General features: G+C 59.2%; 1 long non-coding RNA gene across 1 annotated transcript; it reads left to right on the top strand.

Moving 5' to 3' along the window:
- Positions 1-311: 311 nt before the first annotated feature.
- LOC108448870 lies at positions 312-4,498 on the top strand. The gene is made up of 2 exons (XR_001864925.1): positions 312-980; positions 1,576-4,498. It is a non-coding gene; the product is annotated as an uncharacterized LOC108448870 (long non-coding RNA).
- Positions 4,499-4,946: the final 448 nt, after the last annotated feature.

A 4,946-nucleotide genomic window follows, 5' to 3' on the forward strand; every position in this document is an offset into this window, starting at 1 on the left:
TGGGGATGGCAGGGAACAGACCCACGGTCACGCCTGGAGAGGGGAGGCAGAGCGCCCGGCAGCCACCCCCACCCCAGTTCCTGCACATCATTCCCAGCAAGGCACGGATGGGCGCTGGGAGGTGCCCCTGGAGCCCCCACGTTGGACTGAACAGCGTTTTGATATCATTTCTGCATCTCTCCAAGCACGAGAGGAGTGAAGCGGGGGCCTGGAGAAATCGAGGCACGGCGAGGCCTGAGGACAGTGGGCAGCCAGCGGGGGACACTTCCAGGAGGGAGGATGGAGAGGGATGGTGTCCTACCCATTACTGGTGGCTCGCCATCAGGTATCCGTGGGGGGTTGGAGGTTGCCATGGGCATGAAGTCCCGTGGAGGGAGGTGGGCTGTGCTGTGAACCCCACCTTGGGGCACAGAGCTCTGGGGACAGAGCCCAGGGGACTGGCTTGGAGGGTGCCAGCAAGGCTGGGGGCTGCTTTGTGTTCACGGCAGCTGGCAAAAATCATTGACAGCAGTTTTTGCTGGCAACAGGACTGAGCTCACCCTCCCGAGGGACTGCTGGGCTCCAAGGGGTCTGGCCCAGCCCGACAAGGATTTTCTTTTTTTTTTTTTTTTGCCAACCAATTCCCCATGAATGTAGCTCTGCCCTAATCTTGAGCTAGCACCTCAGGGAGGCATCATTCCTCACACTTAGGGCAGTTTAATTATCAGTGAGCCCTCTGTCCCTGCTTAAACCTTCTGGAACTGGCCAAGAAATTGCAGGGAGGGCACAGGATGACCAGCTGGGCAGATTAACATGGTTGAGTCTTGTTTTCCCAGAGCAGACCTATAAGGAGAGCCAAGATGCTGTGACTTGGAGCGTTGCGCTTTCCAGAAAGACTTCCCTGGCTGCTGTGGGCACAAAGGGATGCTCAGAGGAGCAAATCCTGCTCCCAGCCCTGATGCTTTTGTCTTGGGATCTGCAGCATTCACAGCTGATTCTGGGTGAGATTCGTTCTCAGCCGCTTCCTCGGCTGCTGCCATGACACAGTCCAGCGTTTGTAAACAGCCCCGAGGTTCCTCAGCAAGGTGTCATGGGAGGAAATAGCTGGATGCTGGGGAGTGCAGCGTCCTGACCTGCCCCTCACCCTTCTCAGTGACTAACCCGCTCCCAATTTCCGCTCAGGAAGGCGTGAGTCGTGTTGGGAGGATGTGAGAGCAGCTGTCCTATTGCTCCTGGCAGGTGCCGTGGGACCATGAGGCTGCTTTGGGCTCTGTCCTCACCATGTTACATCCGTCCAAGGCCCTGTGCCGCAGGGATCCCCCTTTGTCCTGCCAGCCTGTGCTTTAAATAGGAGTGGAATGCCCGTCCAGGCTCTGCTGGCCATGCTCGTGCTGTGGCTGAAAGGGGCTGAGAATGGCTTCAGCACAAGGTGTCGAGGCCAGCAATGGGTGCAGGAAGGGTTGGCATCCCATGGCAGGGATGGCAAGGGCTGGGAAATGATGGGGCTGCAGCCAGATTTGTCTCAGATGGGGAATGGGACTGGCACAGGCTCAGCCTCTGTGATGGCAGGAGAGACACAGGGCTTTTCTCTCCTAGTTCTGGTCTGTGGGGACTTCCCAGAAGTCTGACCTGATGCTGTGCCACCCTTGGATGCCGTGGCCAGCACAGTGGCCACCACCAGCCCCAGGTGGGTCCCTTTGCTCCCCCACAGCCACAGGCTGATTCAGCCCGGTCCCACACAGACACCACTTGTTTGCCTCCAGACGTGATGTCTGACACAGAAGTGGGATCACTTCCTTCCCCATGCTGATAACCACGCATTTGGGGCTATCTTAATTATGAGAGCCTTAACAAGGCCCCTCGACCCCACCAGCAGGCCGAAGGGTGCTCAGCAGCTTCTGGGCTGTGGGCAGGCGACTGCCGGTCGGGTTTGTCCTGATCGGCTCCATTCCCGCCCGCGCGGCGCTGCTCAGGCCGTGTGTGTGGGAGGGAAGTGCCGGGATGCGACGTGGGGATGTGGCACGGAGCTGGCGTGATGGGGTGACAGCCCGTGGAGAATCCCCCCGCCTCCTTCCTCATTGCAAAGGGGTCTCGCCCGTGGAGCAGAGCGTCCAGCCCGTCCATGACCACCAGTCTCTCTTCAAGAGCAAACATCCCTCCAGCTCCTGTCCTGGGAGGCCCCCTGGGGTATTCCCAGACTCCGCAGACATCATTTGGTGGAGAAGGCTTGTAGATTTGAAGCACCGTGCCCTGGTTTTGCTGGACAAGGTGGTGCGTGCCCTGAGTTTGGGGAAGCTGAGGCAGAAACAGCAGACAAGGTTTGGTTTGAGTTGTGCAAGAAGCCAAGGGTTAAATATGGCAATAACCTCTCTCAGCTCCCTCCAGCCCCGGGCTCCTCCTGCTCCTGCCCCCAGCTGCTGGAGGAGCTGATCGCCACTGGGAGTTATCCCGGGGGAAGAAAGCACAGAGCCTGGGGGCTTCCCAGGCCTTCCATAACCCTTCGTGCCCCCGGGGGCTGCAGCAGAGACCTGGGTCTGTCGCTGCCAGGGCAGGCCCGGATTTCGGGGTCGCACTGCCACATCACAGCCCCAGAGGAGACGTGTAGAGGACGTGGCTCTGTTGCAACATGAACTGCAGCGTTTCCCTCCGAGGCACACAGCTCCTCCACATCCCTGCCCGCTCTGCCGCGTCCGCCGGCAGCCACCGGGGGACGGGAACGGGACGGGGACGAACTCCTCCCGGATCCATCGCTTTTAGCATCGTTCCCACTGCTGAAGGTACATGTCTCAAGGTGGAGCCAGAAATAGCACGGCTGGCGCTGCATCGGGGCTGGCAGGGCTGCAGGCTTGGCAGGGGGACAGGCACCGACTGCAGCAGCGGAACTTTCCAGGAAGCTCCTGTGGGAGCGGCCGGTGCGGAGATGGAGCCGTCTCCTTGCAGACCCAGGGCCGGGGCTGCGGATCAGCCCCTCTCAGCCGTGGGGCTGGGGCTGACACAGGGGAGCAGCACAAAGCAGGAGGGGGCACAGCTAACACAGGTATCTTCTGGAGGAGAGTGACTGGGATCACATCCCACCTGAGCTAGGACACAGGTCTGGGCTCTGCCACTGATTTGCTGCAGAGCTCGGGAAAGTGGCTGCACCTTCTACCTGCCTCCATGACCCAGGGGTGACAGGTTTTCCCCAAAATCCAGCTTCTCTCAGGGCCCAGAGAGGATTCTCAGCCTCCAAGGAGCTCAGGTTTTTTTTGTGGCAGCTCCTAAATCACAGCCAGGCTCTGCAACTTGTTGGGGGCTGCTCCCCTGTGCTGACCCTCCACTAAGCTCGGCAGCTGCCGGCACAGCCCGGGACTCACCGGGAAGCCCTGAACAATACCGACGAGCTGAGCTCATTCCTCCCAGCTGATAATTTGCTCAAAAATATTTCTGAGCTCAGGCCTCCTCAGGGAAAACACTCCCAAACGCCAGGCAAAAAGCTGCTGAGTCTGAAGAAACCACACACACACACACACACCACGCGCTCGTCGAGACGTCCCCCCGATGACAAGTCCTGGCGTCAGAGGGGCTGAGGCCAAAGTCTGCCGTTTGATCTCCCCCTTCGCTGGGGGAAGCCGAATTTCAGGCCGTCCAGGGGTTTTACCACTTCCCGGTAGCGGTTTCCTGCCATGATGTGAGCGCAGGAATTTTTGGGAGGGGAGGCAGAGGTTGCAATGAGAACCACCTGGCTGGGGCTGGGCTGGGAGGCTCGATCCCGATCCAGGGGTGATCCCTGCTGCAATGCTCGATGCCTGCGGGCAGCATTCCCAGAGTGGAATTACTTACGGGGGTTACAACATCCCATCACAGACCCCATTTCTGGCCTGGGAAAGAAGAAGAGGGATTTGCTGCCTCAATTCCCACGGCTCCTCCTTCCTTGCCGGGCTGGGATCGGCACGCTCCGGCCACCCCACCCGGGCTCCAGGGAGAAACTTGGGTAAGAATAAAGAGCAAAACCTCGTCCAGCTCTGCAGGAAGCCGCCTGGAATGGCTGTCCCGCCCCAGCACCGTGTTGTCCCGAGCACAGAAGTGCCCCAAAGCAGCGCCGAGGCTTGGCTTTCCCTGGGGAGCAATGCAGGACTTGGCGGAGCTGCGAAACTGCCCTCCCTGGTCGCTGAAATGAAACATGTAAAATGAGTTCCTGCTAAAGGAACCTCCCAGGTTTTGCCTGCTGGCCTATTAAAGTTCCATGACCCCGTGCCCACCCTCTCCCCAGCATTACTCAAACCCCTCGGCGCAGAGAATAAGTGAATCCAGTCCAGAGAGTGAGACTGAGCCGGGATAAGCCTTTGGAAAGGAGCTAAACCTGCTCAAAGCCGGCACTGTTCCCTGACCCGCCCTCCTAATCCTGCCTGGCTGATAATGGAATAATAAAGGGCTGCACGGCCTCGCTCTCTGCTGCTCTGTGGGGGAGGTTCCTGCTGCCCCTGTACATGCCAGGAGCTGGGATATTAATGACACCCTAAGTAAACAGAATTGCTCCTTTCTTCTCCTTTGCCTGGCTGTAAAACCGAGCGTGACCTTCAGCCCGCAGAGAAATCAGAGTCGCTCCCCTTGCCAGGAGAAAGGCTGGTTGTGGCAGTGATAACGCGGTGATCTCTGCCCACCACCCTTCCCGGGCCTGATCCCAGCCCTGCAGCTCCAACAACGATCCCGGTGGGACTCGTAGGGCCACCCCTGCGAGGCTTTGGCCTCTCCCCGCAGGAATGAAGCCGGTGATTCACTGAGGGGGAATCTCAGGAACACAGAATGTGTGATTTTGGGACACCCAGCCCCTCCGAGGTGTGCACACCTTGTCTGCTGTGTCAGGGGCCGCCCTGTAGCAGAACCTACAAACTTGTTGCACCTGAGCCTCAGCAGCTGGGGAAAGGGCAGGGAAGTGACAATGCCGACGAGATCCATTCCCTATGGCCGGGATGGATCTGAGCACACAC

The sequence above is a fragment of the Corvus brachyrhynchos genome, unplaced genomic scaffold (assembly GCF_000691975.1).
Source record: "Corvus brachyrhynchos isolate BGI_N302 unplaced genomic scaffold, ASM69197v1 scaffold148, whole genome shotgun sequence".
NCBI lineage: Eukaryota > Metazoa > Chordata > Aves > Passeriformes > Corvidae > Corvus > Corvus brachyrhynchos.